Below are 15,850 nucleotides of genomic sequence, written 5' to 3' on the forward strand. Positions count from 1 at the left end.
GGGGAGGTAATTAGGTTTATTTATTTTTAGAGGTGGTTCTGGGGATTGAACCCAGGTCCTCATGCCTGCTAAGCATGTGCTCTGCCACTTGAGCTATACACCCACCCTGGAATTGGGTCTGCTTAAAACTAACCTCACTGGCAAGAAAGTAAAGTTTGTGTAGCATATCTGGGGCTTTCCTTTCTTACAGAATCACAGAGTGTTAGATATTGAAGGGACCTTAGAGCTCATGTGGAAATTGAGGCTTGGGGAGTTTTAAGTGACTTGCCCAAGGTCACACTGTGCGCGAATAGCCGAGCACATTTAGGCACCATATTAGGTAGCTAGGGCTGCCATAACAAAGTACTGCAGACCAGGTGGCTGAAACAGCAGAGTTTTATTTTTTTACAGTTCTGGAGGCTAGAAGTCCAAGAACAAGGTGTTGGCAGTGTTGATTTCTGTAGAGGCCGCCCTCTGTGTCTTGTAGATGGTGTTTCTCATGTGGTCTTGGCTTCACACGATCCTTCTGTGTCTGTCTGTGTCCTAATCTCTTCTTCTTAGGACACCGGTCATGTTGGATCAGGGCCCACCACTCTGTCCTTGTTTCACCTTAATTATCTCTATAAAGGCCCTCTATCTGAATACAGTCACATTCTCCAGTACTGGGGGGTTAAGACTTCAACATATGAATTTGAGGGGACATGATTCAGCCTGTGGCAGACACCAAGGATCTGGGCCCCCAGTCCAGTGATATTGTACCCACATCAATGATCTGGTGGATTTTGTTCCTAAATTGGTTCAGTTTCGTTTTGTTTCTTAAAGATGGGGCAATTGTTGTTTGGGGCCAACATGAGATTAAAGAATGTTTTCTGGAGTCAAGGCTCAGTGGGAACCTGAGTGAGCACTGACTAAGGAATCTAGGATTAGACAGACCACCCAACACTGGGAAAAGGAAGCTTCTAAACAGAATCTTTGGACCAGAAGGAACCTTGTGAGGTTAACTTGACCATGTCAGGGGGGTGAGAACTTACCTGATGTATCCGGAGGACATAGGTGTCTGACAACTTTCACGGCTGACAAATTCTTTTGTACGTATAATCAGCATTCCTCATGCTAAGCTCTACCCTCTTCCCTTGCCTCCAATCCTCAGAATTGGATAATAAGAGAGGTTTTCCTTTTTTTCCTTTGAAGCTTGAGCAAGGCTTGACAACTTATTAAGGAAAATTTTCTATTCAGGACAGCCTCTTTCTCTCCTCATCTGAGGCTGGAGGGAGGATGTTAGAGGGGGGGAAAATGCTTACCCCTTTGCAAAAATGCGCTGAGACCTGCAGCCTCTTTCCAGGTCTGGGCCAGCTGTAGGGAGTGTCTTGAGATGAGCTTACTCATAATATGGAACAGAAACAGGGTCTTCCCCTGTTTATTTGAGAGGCTCTCTGATTTCACAGAAATCACAAATGGGCTCCAGTGGGATTGTGGTGCATGGTGTGGGTATGATAAGGCATGTGCCAAAAAGTGGCCACAGCCAGGCAAGGGGATCCATATTATCATGATGGTTGGTGCCTATTTTCTCTGCCCTGGAAAGCAAGCTTGGTCCTGGGTTTTGGAGGAAGCAATTCCAAAAGTATCTAGCTGAAATGCAGAGAGAGCCAGGTGCAGAGTAGTGTTGGGAAGAATACTGGTTTGGAGATCAGAATGCCTGGGTTCTAGCCTCTGTCTGAGCCTCAGTTTCCCTTCATTTACAATGAAGTGGTTCAATCAGGTTATCTCTAAGATCTTTCCAGCTCTGAGACTCTAAGCAAAAACTAGAGGATGCTGGGGGGCAGGGAAGGAATACTCCTTGTAGCAAATCAAATGATGGACTATGTGTCTCTGTGAACCAAACCAGGCACAGAAAACTCTCCATCTTCATTCCAGAGTTGGTGGGGGTTGGGGGAGTGAGGATGTTAGCTGTGGTGTCTCCTCATTTGACAACTCAACCTTTCCCACAGGGCCCCTGCAGACACACCATGGGGAGCTGTCTCCCTTAAGGACCTTACCCCTGAGGGGATGGAGGCAAAGACAAGATGGGGCAGGACAATGGGGAGGGTGTCTGCAGGATACCAGCAGCCAGGTAAAAACAGAGACATCAGCCCACTATCTGCTTAGTTTCAAACATCAGAATAAAGGGATTCAATTTTAAAGCTTTCATCTGAAGATAATGGATAATGAGATGCAGGATCAGCCTTATGCAGTGATGCAGCTTAAAGCCCCTGGGAAGGCTCTGTTTTTCCCCTCCCCAATTATCCCGCCACTGAAATGCCTTAAGTTCCACCACTAGAGCACATGGTGTTAAGCGCAGTCTTCTGCACATCGCATCCTTTAAATACAAAAGCACCGCTGGGATACTTTATCAAACAAGGCTAGAACCAGAAAAGTAGTGATTAGAGGGGATGCTCAGGGAGATGAGGGGCTCTGAAGATTAATCTCTAGATACTTCTCAGTTTCATGTTGGCTGAGCCTTGTGAGAAAGCTAGACTCTGCCCGGGGAAGTGGGAACTCAAGGACTCCCCTAGAAACCAGCTGCCTGAGCTATGGGTATATTTCCAGTCTTCGAAAAGGGCTGAACTCTAAGTGGTGAGGCTAGTCATTAGGCTGAAAAATCACAGGGGCTGCCAGTAAAGCTGAATTCAGGGAGATGAAAATTCTGAGTGTTACATGAGCTTGGTTTGGCCAGTGGAGAAGCCAGTGTAGAAGTGTCTCACGGAGTCGCCTCTGTATGTCCAGAGGATGCAAAACTATTTTGGAAAAAAATTTTTTTCATTTCCATGGTTATCTGCTGTTTATTTAACCCAGAAGGCATGATTTGGAACCGTTCAAACCTAGCAGATGGGGAAACACACAGCCAGGGTTCAAACCTGGCTAAGCGACCTTGGGCAGGTGACTTAACCTTTCTGAGATTACGTTTCCTCATCAAATTCAGTATAAAGCACCTGGCATATAGTAATCCTCTATAAATGGAAGCTATTATGGTTATGAGTATTGAGGGGGCTTCAGGATACTATCCATGAATTGGAACTGAGTCATGGCGTGAATGATCATCATATCCTGAACAAATCAGAAGCCCAACCCTGATAATTCACACATAATCCTCACACAGGAATAGAATCCAGTTCTTTTACAACTTAATTTGACCCCTCAAGAACCGGTCATAGAAGAAATAGAAAGAATTCTGGCCCCCTCCTAGCAGCATGGAAACCTGAGGTCTCGGGCAAAGATGGCTTTCCCCACAGACAGGATGGGTGGTTGCCTTCATGATATGGTTTAAGAAAAATACCACTCTCACACAAATCTATACTGGGCCACCTGCCATGGGTCTGAAATTCCATCATTGTAGCTATGTCTTTCCATCTGGGCAATGGCTCCTGGAGACCGCTACCAAAAAGCACATAGTTTCCTGGGAGAATGTACAAGTGAACACATTGGTGAAGGTTTCCTAACCTGACAGTCTGGCTCTTACCCAGTGGAGACTGGGCTGGGAGTCAGGACCAAGTAAGTTTTGATAGGACTGGGGATATGGAAAGGCCAGAGGCAGACAGTGGAAAGTGTGAGCAGCAGACAGACACAAGGACTAGAGAAAGAGGAAAAGACACCACATGGGCTAGAGGACCCGCCGAGAATGTCTGCTCTGCCACCTATGGTTTAGAGAGGTAAAAAGTAGATTCAATTCTAACTTCTCTGGTTCACCTTGATATTAACTCTACCCAGCCCTTGCACCCTCCAGCCCAGACTGGCTTCTTTCCCGGAGCAGTTGTATACTTGGGCAGACAGGTGGAGGGCTGGTCTCAGTGTCTGGGCAGTCTGAGCAGCAATACCCAGGATCTCAGTGACAGGCCAAGCAGCTCTGTCTCTGACCAAGACTATCATGACATCAGCTTCACTTTTCCACCCTGGCTTGGGGCCGAGTGATGAGTAACTAGGTTTGTGCTCTGCAGATCCCTGGGACTCCAGGAGGCCTTTTTAGATGGTCCAAGAGTCCACCCAGAATCTGTCATCCAAAAACATATGTCTGGTTTGTGTTTTAATTATAACCTCTGAGAAGGTAGGAATTTATATTTAAATATATATATATATATACACACACACATACACATATATGTCTTCCTTCCTTCCTTCCCTCTTTCTTTTCTTTCCAGTTTCAAAAGAGGCTAGTAGATAAGTGAGGCCTTGCATCTCTGAGGTCTGGCCTAAATAATCTGAACGCCACTGATGTGGATGTTACATTTGCTGGACAGGCCACACTCTTACACTTGATTCAGATGTTTTGGCATCAGAGCAGCACAAACAAGTCCTCTCTCTAACCTGGTCTGCCTCTAAACTCTGTGCAAGGCAGTTTCTGCCCCCCAAAGAGCAATGGGAGAAGTAAGAATTTGGTTCCTCCCACATTATCCTAAATATTGCTGTGATGTCAGGGAAGCAATATTAATATCTGCCACTCTCTGGGCCTCAGCTATTTCCTAACAGGGATGGAAAACACTGGGAATGGGAGAGGAGAGTTGGGACTGGGAAGATGTTGGTAAGCAGGTGTAAAAAACCAGGAGGGGTTCTGTGAATGCTCCATCTCTGAGAGGGTGACTTTGTGGATGGGAGGAGGAGAGGAGCTGAAGGGTAGTAATTAGCTTATTATTGTTTCCCCTGGGTGTTGTGAGAATCCCTTAGGAGACACTTGTAAGAAAGCAGAGGGAAGACAGTAAATACACATCTAATGATATGCTAAATAAATTATTATTGTTATTATTATGACTCTTATTATAGCAATTGCAACTTGCTCCTTGCATCCAAGTTTCCACCAGAGATGGGAATTGGTCCCCTTATAGTCAGGCCTCTGCTGCTGCCAAGATGCCCCCAGACTCCCCCCACCCTCAGGAATTAGTGGAGTAATTGGGCAGTGGAGACCAGGCTTCAGTTAACAGCCACTCTCCCGGTTTCTGCAGGAGAGCAGATAAGAGCTCAGCATAAGCCTGCAGGGCCTCTGTCCGACGTCTGTGCTAGGGAACGAAAGAAGGAAAAGGGCTTTGCCAAGAATGGCAGGGCTAGCCGGGACCCAGACTCCCAGAGGGGTCACTGCCCAGGAGGAAATAAAGAGAAGTCATGGCGTTAAAAAAAAAAAAAAAAAAGAATGGCAGAGCTTACACTTGGGGAGGAACTTCCTGCCTCCCAAACAAGGAGACCAGGGAGAGCCAAAATAAAGGCAGACAACTGGGGATGGGTCACAGAAAGGTAGGGGAAATAAATATACAAACTAGGGCTCCATAGCCCTAGTTTCTGGGCTTCCTGGCTCCATTTAATCCCTGCCACTGTCAGCAACACTGTGTCCGTGCGTTCGCTGGAAAGAGAGCGGATTATTTTTACCAGCATCTCAAAGGAGTGTGGGACCCAGAAATAGCTAAGGGCCATTCTAGCCCAGGTAAAGGGACCCAAATTCTCTAGGCGAAACAAAGTATGGCCAGTGTCTCTTCATTTCCTGCCTTTTTGCCAAAGACAATTGTTATTTGAAACCCACATGTTCTGAGGTTTACAGTAAACTGCCCCCACCTCCTGGCCAGAGCCCAGACACCTGCTCCGAGTTTTGCTTAAGCAAACGTATGTAAATGCCAGCCCCTCTGCTCTCTCCCTGCATTTCCGCAAGGAAAGCATCCACCATCCCTGTGGGTGTTAGGTGTGTGTGTGGTGGGGGTGGGTTGGGGGAGCTGGGTGTCCAAACCCTGGGTGAACTAGAAATGAGATTCCAGGTTAAACTTAGCCCCCTCTCTGGACCTCAGTCCCTCACCCAGACATTGGGCAGATTGCCTCTAAGTGTCCTTAGGGAAAAAAGGAACCAAATTTGGGAGTGTCCTCCCTGCTCCAAACCTGAGGGGAAGGGGGACCCTTCCCTGCAGACCTGGATCCTCACTAGATGGGGAAACTCTGAACTTACCTATCTCACCCCACTCACTGCCAGTGACCGCCTGTCCCCAGATTCCCAGAAGGAACTATTCTATAGAGACCAAAGCAGGGGGAATGATGACAATTAAGAAATAACTATATGAAATGACCTGATTAGGGGGTGTTACTCTATTAGAAAATTTGTGAGCTTTTTAAAGTTAAAAAACTTTTTAAACATTAATTCGAATCAGTTCAGTAGCATCCTTGGAGCAGGGCTGAGGCATAGAGGCCTTTCCTCCGCCAGGCAAGCTGCCTCCACTGATTTATGTTTGTCTTATTTGTGTATTTCTTAATGGATCAAGTGGTGGTTCCTCTTTGGGCCCCTCAGGCCCACAGGCAGCTCCATCCCAGCCCAAGTCTCAGCTCTAGCTTAGTTTTCATATACTTGGGGGTCTGGGGAGCCAGGAGACTGAGGATGGGGAACCTGCTTTGCCCTCACCCCCATTTCTTGGTTCTGGGTACCTCATTCCACCCCCCAGCCCCCCAACTCAGGCTGGGGCTACTCTCTTGCCCTGGTACTAACCATGACCCCACCAGCGCCCACTGCGGGCAGCTGCCATGTGACCCCCAGCTGGCTTCAGCCGTGGTACCCGGATGCCTGCTAGGCTGTGGTGGCTGAGGAGGGTGACTCCCTCCGCCAAAAGCTTTTGGATTGATTGCCTTTAGGTTTGTTTATTGCAACAAGTATGTACTGGGAGACCCCTTCTGTGTCAGGCAGCAGAGAAAGTCCCTGCCTTGGAGCTCCCATCCAGTGGGCAGCGGTGTGTGGAGGCTGGCGCTTGGCTTTTAACCCCAGCCAAGGGAGTCTCTACGCTCTTCCCAGAATCCTGGAGATCCTGGAAGCGCAGCTGGCCTCTGAGACTGAGAACAGAGGAACTCCTTCACACAAACCATTCAGCAAAGATGCCTGTGACTCCCTAGTTTAAAAAAAATGAAATGGAGTTGGGGGCATCTTTTTTCCCCTGGGACGGTTGGTGGCAGGAGAACTGTGGCTCCTGGGCTTGGTGGCGCCTGGAAGGGGGCCGGCAGGAGAACCAAGGAGATAAGTAGAAGTGAGGGATAGAGATTCAGGTCCATGTTCCCTGCTCATTAAAGTCAAATTCTCCCCATAAAGGCCCCAGACAGGGCTGTTAGGGAGCTGGAGGGGCTCCTAGGTATCCAGAGAAGGGGAAACCCCAATCTGGGGAGCCACAGAGGAGTGGCCCAGTGGAGCAGAATTAGGCCCCTGAAGCCCAGGCCTCTGAGAAAGGAGAGGTGAGAAGGTCCTCCCCAAAATCCCATCAGAACAGGCCCACTACTGGAAAATTCACCTCAATCCACCAGGCTACCCAGGAGCACAGGAGGCCCAGGTGAAAGCAAGCTGTATTTGGTCACATTACCTCGATTTCCTGGCTGTACCACCAGAGAGCTGTGGCAACAAAAGGGCACCCCACTTCCTGCTCTGTCCCTCCCAAATTTCTTCACCTCTGAAGCCCACTCTTTCAGACCCCAAAATTAGGCTTCAAGGGAAACGCACCAGGGGTGAGAGTGGGGCTAGGCAGTAGCTGAGCTGTAGGGCACTAAAAGTCAAACAGAAGGCCCTTTAAGGCCTGCCCGCTCTCTCCCTCAGTGGAGAGCATTCTGTGGGTTGTACAGTAGTTCACTGCCTCCCCTTCCGTAAGACCCAGGCCCTCTCTGCATGAGCCCCTCACAAAACCGGTTTCCACTTTCCTCGGTGGGTGCCGGGCTGTCGTCCTTCCTCCCTGAATGTGCGGAGCCTCAATCTCCTTCCTTTTGCCTCCTCTCCTTGAGGCTTCCTATGCTCTGTTTACCCTTTTGCAACTCCATCCCTCCGTAAGTAAAGAACTCTGCTAGATGATTTCCTAGATGGCCAGATACAGCCTCTCGGTTGGCTCTCTGGAAACATTTCCACGAACAAGTTTCTCCCAGCCCCTGCATATAAATATGCCTGTACAGAGATAGACTGGCCTAAGCCCCAATACACACACATCATGAGATAATTACACCCTTATATACATACGAAAATCTCTATAGAGTTATATTCACAAGTGTCTATAACTCTAGAGAGATAGCAGCATGTACATATAGGACTATAATTACTTATGTCTATTTTTATAACTATGTAGTTATAAATAGATATGCCTATATATAGTGATAATAATATAGAAATATCTCCGTAGCCATATATGGCTCTAAGTGAATGTTCTAACTACTCTATATCACAATCAATAAGTGTGTATCTTCTGATACATAATTCCAACGATATACATTTATCTATATAGCTGCTCAGAGAGATAAATCTGTCAGGATATCAAATGTCCATAAAGCTGGATGGCTATAAGAGAGCCGTATATTTTCCCATATATAAATCTGGTTCCTGTAACTATTGTATATGCACAAATATAATGGAAATAATCATATTTTCCTCAAGCGTAAATCTGTAAAGACAACCACAGCACATTTAGGTATGGTTAGAGATGGAGCAATATTTTCTAGACATCAGTCTGTCAATAGAGCCACCAGTGCCTCCAGAGAGAGTTACAGTGGGAGTTATAAATAAACTCTCCAGATGTGAAGGGATCTGTAGAACTAAGTGTAAACACGGCTCTAAACCGGCCTTCCTTCTTTGTGAGATGTTCCGTGTGAGAGCACAGTCACACAGGACAGGGCGCAGAGGTGTCTGGGCACTGATAGTTTCCCCCTAAAGAGGTCTGGAGGTCGCTGGATTTGGGGAAACCAGGCGGGAGTTGGTGGAGGGCAGCCCAGAAGCCCCTTCCGTGTCAATCTCCTGGTGGCTGGGAGCTCGGGCAAGTGGAGAGGCCTAGGGGAGAAAAATGAAGCAGAGTCTGGCTTGAGTCACTTTCCCTCGTCTTAGGCCCCAAATCCGTGCACCAGGGAAGCCCCGACCAACCGGAGGATCCGAGGCGAGAGAACAGGAGACGCGCGGAGGCTGGGGAGAAGGGGCTACAGGCCCGCCCGCGGAGGCCGAGACCCGGCCGGGTCGTCAGCCCGCGCCGGCCCGCCGGGTGCCCCATCGCCCGGGGCAGCTGCCTCGCCCGGGGTCGCCGCCTGGACCCCAAACCTGGGCCCTCTCCGCGCGCCCCGCACTCTGGCGCTTCGACCTTTGTTCTTGCCTTTTATTGTTATTTTGCCCGATTGGTTATCGCTCCTCCACCCCGTGTGGTTTTCAAATACGAGGACGCCCGCCCAGAGGTCTCTTTCAAATCTTTGCGTGTACACTGGCCTTAAGTGACTCAGTGGAGAGTGCATGTCTCCGTCTCTTTTCAGACTAGATGGGTCACCGGCTGTTGAAAAAGAATCCAAATCTCTGAAAAGGTTTGTGACTTAAAATTTTTAAAAAGTTCTCACGCTCATTTGTTATGGTCTTTCTTTCTTTTCCTTTTTAAAGAAAGTTGGCTAATTTGTGTTTTTATATTTCGAGGTTTTTTGCATACAATTGTTTTTAAAGGGAGGGGATTTCGTTAGACCCGAAACTGAAACTGTGGGACGGCTTCCTCCCAGGCGAGAGCGTCCGTCGTATCCCTACACCTCTGACTCCATCCATCCTTCCTCAAATACATAAATAAATAAGATTATCAGAAATTTGTACCTGGATTGAATGAGGCGGACGTGGAAGGATCCAGGACCGTGCTCTTCTCTTCCTTTATGGAAATCCGCTCCGCTCCAAGCCCGGGAAGGAAAATTCAACGCGCCTCAACCCCTCCCTTCTCTCTCTCTCTTTTTTTCCTTTGAAAAGACCCCAGGAAGGCAACTTTCCTGGGGCTACCGGAGCCCCGGGCCTCGCTCTCCCCTCTCTCGGGCGGCCATAGGTGTTTTTCTGCTTCGATCTCTGCCCGGCGGCTGGTCCTCCCGGGCACCCCTGCCGCTCACCCAGCCTGGACACCGGCTGTGGTCATCGCTGCATCCATCTCTGCCCCTGGGCTTGATCCTACACACTTGGCCCTCTCTTTAAAACAGGGGCTCTAAAGAGTTTCCAAAGCCACTAACCAATCCCCTATGTGGGGTTCTTCCCCTCATCGCACAAAGCAAAAGCCGAGAAAGAGAAGCGGGACAGAGCGGCCTCCTGGCTCTCCCTCTCCTCCTCTGGCCGGAGGACCTCATCTGGGGTGAGGGGTTCCCACACCCAGCCCCCCAAGGGCATAGGAAGAAGTTAACTTCCTTCCTTCCTTTCTTTTCTTCCCCCAGTTGCTATAATCACCACTCCTTCCACTGTCCCCTCCTCAAAATATCTCCTTCTGCATTTTATTGTTACCCTGCTAGGAAGGGATGGCTAACTACTGTTTTTATTGTTATTTTTTATTGTTCTTATGAGTGTTGTTGATTTGTTCACCAGGTTCAGGGGACAGCAGCCTGGCCCAGAGGGAGGCTTGCTTGTCACACGTGCATGTGCACACAGACACACACCCCTCCTAGCACAGTGCACACATTCACAGGTATATACCCACAAATACCTACTCTATTCAGGCTCCTGAACAGCAATTCAGAGGAGGCTGGCATCCTACCCCAGCACACAAACAACACGTTGCCCACGCACACCAGCATTCAGACCCAACCACCATCCCCAGACAGATGCCAAAACCCACACAACGCACTTGAAAGGAAAGGAAAATATGTAAGAACCCACTTGCAGAGATCCCTTCTCTCCCACAACCTGGAGGGGCAAGTCAGGCCTCTGTCTCTTCCCCCTAGTCTCTCTCTCTTTCTCTCTCTCTTTTTTTTCTCCTTGTTTACAGCTTCAGAGAGCTCAAGGCCCATAAATCTTGAGGGGCCTACAGAGGCAGAGCACATTTGTATGCATCGTTAGGACTCGCTAATACCTAAGCCCATTAACGAGCGTGTTTGCGCGTGGTTTCCGGTGTGTATTAACTTATAGTTAAATTCTGGAGGAAAGGGCATTGTGAATTAACATATACCAAATCCATCACGGGCTTTTGTCATATCAGATTAGTCAGCCATGGGTTTGGGGGGGCCTAAGTTGCCTGAGTCCGGGTGTACCCACCCTCTAAGAACTTTCTGGTGCAACCTGAGGGCCTAAGGGAAGACAGGACATTCCAACCCCAGCCCCAGAGATTTAGATCCCCTAGGCCAGTAGCTGCACGTCTTCGGGACGGTGGATGGGCAAGGGACCCAGGTCTGGGAGGCCGGAGCAGGCGGCGGAGGGAGGCAGGCGAAGGGAGGTCCCGCCGGCAGTCCGCGGTTGTGCTGGGACCACTCAGTTGGCGGCCGCTGGGTTGTCATGTCTCCGCTTTCCAGGAGAAACCAGAGGAGAGGCAAGTGGAGTCGCTGAACTTTGATTAAACCGAAGAGAAAACAGTAGGGGGAGATTTAAAAACAAAAAAACAAAAAACGATTGCAGGAGGAGGAGGGCGAGAGACCGAGCAAAGGAAGCTAGTCTGGCTCGGAGAGATCTCTGCAAGGGGCTGGAAGCTGGGCCTTGTATGAAGGTCTTCCATTTGCCCACCCCAGCTTCTCCGCCCTAGCCAAGGAGGGTAATTCCAACCCTCTTTTAAAAAGAAAGAAAGGACAAAAGGAAAAGGAAGAAAAGGTAAAGAAAAAGAAAATCCTATCTAATTACACGGCATGTTTCGGCCAGGTGTTCCTGGTTCCAGTGACTCAGATCCTATTGGAACCCCAAGGATCTGTATAATTGGGCCTGTATAGACAGAGATGAAGGATGCCAGTTCTAGAGGGAGGAAGGGGAGGGGAGGGTCCATTTCTAGGGGTCCTGCAGAAAATGCCCAAAACCAAACAAGCGAAATTATTGTGTCCGTGTGGATCTGGTTGCCTATTTAAATAAAGCAATCGGGGTGGGAGTGGAAGGGGTGGGGGGATACACGGACGGGCCGGGATGGAGCTGGCTGGCAGGAGAGAAACCGCTCCCCCCACCTTCCTTTGCGAGAGCGGCTAAGGGGCCTCCGCGGCGGGGCTCGGGCGGCCGCGCGACGGGCCAGGCCGGGGCGGGCCGGGGCCGGCGGGGGGAGGGGCGGCGGGGGTGGGGGCGGGCCCTCCCCGGGCGCTGTGAACTTTAGCTGGGCCGCCGCCTGTCAGCCCCAGAAAGCGTTAAAGGTGCAGCAGCCCGCGCCAGCCTCCGCAGCCGCCTTTGTACGCGTGATTTATGACTTCAATCTTGGTTCACCGAGAGTTCACACGGCTTTCGCTGCTGTTGAAGGTTAAAAGATGGTCTTCGCTTGACAAGTGGGACTATTGAAAATTCCTTCTTCTTCGTTTTTTTTTTTTTAAAGAAGCGAAGAGCGGAGGCTCAGGAGAGAGAGAGAAAAAATTGGGGGGTGGGTGCAGGGGACAGGGGTTGCAGGTGGGGAAAACGGTAAATCAGAAAAGTTCGCCCCCCGCTACATTTAGGATTTTTTTGGAGCTAGGATTTGGGAGTATATGCGGGGGCAGGGGCGTAATAGGAGGAGCGAGGGAAGGGATTTTGGGTATCTTTGGAGGCCAAAGGAGTGGCAGTTTTAAAAACACAACTCGTGCTTCCACAGTGAATTATCTGGATAACTTGGATCACACCTTACTGATCCTCCTCTTGAGACCAAAAGTGGGGCCAGGGAAGGAGAGAGCTTGGGGTGAAGGGCGGATGTGTGGCCCCCATGGTAGTAGGTGCCCATGAGGTGTGCTTGGCTGACCATTCACGTTGCCGGTAGCAGCTTTTCAAGGGCAACTTTGTACCCATCGATTTGGAAAAGGGTGCTTTTTGGTCCCAATTCTTTCAACTCCCTTCATCCTGCATATTTAGCCTGATGTGCATATTTGATGCAAATGATAAGGCTGATGGAAAAAGTAGAACTGGGGTTGGAAATCCTTTCTAATACCACATCTCCTTGGTCCCCATCTGCTGGCTCCTTCTTCCTTCTAGCACTTTGAAGAGAGTGGTTCCATGGTAGAGATGGAGGTCAAGGATCTCCTAAAGGCCAGAATATAAGGCCGTTGAGCAGTTGCAAGAAAAAGAATCTGTCCTTCTTGTCAGATTCCCTGAGCGAGAGGAGATTCTCTGGAGCTGGGAGGATGAGCAGCTCTTTGAGATTCCTTTAAGATATTTATAAATCCCCTGAAGTGGGAATTTGGGATTGTGGGTGTTGGGGAGGGGAGCAGCTGAGAGCTGGTTCTGATGTTGAGTATGCCTCCCTAGCCCTGTTTAGGCCCACCCCCACCATCGTTGATACCTCCCGCGTAGATGTCTTCTCAGGTCCCTCAAACTCTGATCCTGGAACAAGGGCATCCATACCAGAAGGGATGTTCCCTGTTTCCCTTCCCGCATGGAGTTGGAGAGGCCTTCCACCACAATCTGAGGGCTCCTGGGCAATCCCCATGAGAAGGGATGGAGGAGGGGGAAGAGCAAGCTGGCCACACCTTCCTGGGACACCCAGCACCAGCCCCTCCTGCACCCCATATACAAACAGTAGAACAGGCAGCAGGGAACAGGGAGAGCCCAGAAATCCAGAGTCCAGGTTCTAAGGTCACTTTGGCAGGGATGGCCCTCTGGCCTGTGGAAGAACTGAGAGGCAGTGCGGCACTGAGTTTAGAGGCTTGGGGAGGAGGTGGGGATAGCTGTTGAGAGGAATCAGCCAAGGAAGCTAATGAATGTGTTCCAGGTTTGGGTTGAGAAACAGAGGAATGAACTTAAGGGCCTCTAGGAGTAATGGCTGTACCGAAGTCCCTTTCCCACCCCTTCTGACTATGTTCCTCTCTGGAAAATAATTTTAGTGGGCTTGTGCTAATCTGCAAGTCTGGAATAATTATGAATTATTAATTCATAATTAAGACTGTTGATTGTGACCATTGCCCTCCAGTGAGCTCATTGATTTCCTTCTCCTCTGTGAAGCACATGGCAGCCTCTGTTGGCCCCTGTCCTCAGCACAAGCAAACTGAGGCCAGCCCCTTGAACTCAGCCCCTGTGTGGAGTGGTTGCCTCATTACCAGTCAAGCCGCATTGTACCTCACAGAGTATTTGCACTCAATAAACTACCTCCCATTAACTTCAGATTTCAAAGTCTTCTCTACATAGGATTGGCTCCTAGAAAGATGGAGCGGGGACCGGAATTGAGACCCCAACCAGGGAAGCAGCTGGGCCAAGCTTTGTGTGGAGACAGGGATTAAGGCCTGGTGGCAGGACTCCCAGGTGCAACGCTCAAGTGATCTGGGATCAGGGATGGACATCCTGCCTCCCCTGCCCTGAGGTGATGCTGGCCTCCCTGAGCCCTCTGGGGACCCCTGAAGATGCACCTTTTTCCTTTTCCTGACCTCCCTTTCCCCCAGCCCGCTCCCCTGTAGGAGACAAAGGCTTCAAAATACACTGCACCCTGGGATCCCTGGGATAGCTGGGGACAGGGAAGTGGGATCTACCAGTTGTCTCACATCTGTAATGGCCTAGGGAGGGAGAAAACTAGATCCCATGAGATAATAGGCCTCTGAATCCCTGCCTGCAGCCCTCCTCCATCTGCACTGAGACACCTGTCTTCATCCCCTCTGCCCTCTTTTCCTGCCCTCTCAAAATGCTGGTGGGGAGGACCAGGCAGCTCCCACAGCTGCACGTAGAGAGAGACAGAAGGAGGAAATGGGGAGAGGGTTCAGATCTCCTACATCCCAGGACTCTTACCTCTATTCCTCAAACCCAGCTTGACACCACGATGCCAGGGCCTTCCCTCCTCCCTCCCACAACTCTCTCTCGTGGAAGAGGAGCCCTTTCTCCCTCCCTGAAGTGAGGGCTGCTCTAAGAACACCACCACCTTCCATAGGACATGTGGGGACCCAACCCCTATGCATCTCTCAGTGCATGTCTGGTCCAGGGGAAGCCAGTGGCCCTGCCAGCTCATCTCCGCTTAGTGCCCTGATGGAGTCACCTCAGCCACCATCCCAAAGCTCACTTGCTCTTCCTCTGGGCCACCCTGGCATCCCTGAGTTTCCCCTAAGCCAGGAGGCAGGTAGGTAACCCATCCAGAGAGTCCTCTGGAGCTGGTGAGTATATTTTAATTTACTGTTTGACGGCAAATAAAGAGACCTTGGGAAAACAAGGGAAGGAGCAACCATGCCTGGCGTCCTCCCTACTTGCCCCTCCTCTGGACATTGGCTTTCTCCATGAAACAGTGCACTGTTGTTCTTGGACAACCATTCTCCACCATCGCCTTCGAAGGGTTTGAGTTTCACCCTCCGTTCACCCCCATTAATCACCCCAGCAGCTAAACATCACCCAGCCCCCTCTGGCCCTTTCTCTTCTTCTTGCCCTTAGTATTCATGGCGGGCATTCCTCACTGCTGCGTGCCTCACAAAGACCCCTCCTCCGACACAAGGTCCCTCCCCCTCTCCAGCCACCCAGTCCCGGTGGGCACTACTCACCGGCTCCTGACATTCAGACTGCCAGCTCCCACTCTAGGACCCCATTCACTTGCCACACCCCCTCCTTCAGGTACCTCATCCCATCCCCACATACTTTGTCCAGTCTCTCCCACCCACCTCCACTCCCTCCTCCATGCCCCATCCACGTGTAGTGCCTTTCTCCACTTCTCCTTGCTTCTCTTTCCCTTCCCCTCCCCCAAGATATTCCCTAGGCCCACAGATACTGGCTTTGAAGCACTTCCCTTCCAGCCTTGAGAATCTGAGAGGCAGCTTTTAGCACAGTGGCTAGAAGCATGGGTTTTGGATTCAGATCCCAGATCTGTCAGTTGCTGGTTGTACAACCTTAGGCCAATTACTTAACTTCTCTGAGACATCCATAAAATGGACATGCCCACCGACCTTATGGATTTGTTGTGCAGATCAGATTAAATTTTATTTACATAGATCTAAGCATTCAGCAGGAGCTTGATAAATGGTAGTTATTAATATTAGAAGCTTCTTGTTGTTCATGTATGACTGAAGCATTATGCTGTACACTAGAAAT

The 15,850-nt window shown here is 49.9% G+C and overlaps 1 long non-coding RNA gene across 1 annotated transcript; it reads right to left on the minus strand.

The window, feature by feature from the left end:
- Positions 1-357: 357 nt before the first annotated feature.
- On the minus strand, positions 358-10,807 carry LOC116156324 (uncharacterized). Its single transcript, XR_004140074.2, has 2 exons — positions 9,551-10,807; positions 358-8,761 (listed from the first exon to the last, which is right to left on the minus strand). It is a non-coding gene; the product is annotated as an uncharacterized LOC116156324 (long non-coding RNA).
- Positions 10,808-15,850: the final 5,043 nt, after the last annotated feature.

Source organism: Camelus dromedarius, chromosome 11 (genome assembly GCF_036321535.1).
Source record: "Camelus dromedarius isolate mCamDro1 chromosome 11, mCamDro1.pat, whole genome shotgun sequence".
Classification (NCBI taxonomy): Eukaryota; Metazoa; Chordata; class Mammalia; order Artiodactyla; family Camelidae; genus Camelus; species Camelus dromedarius.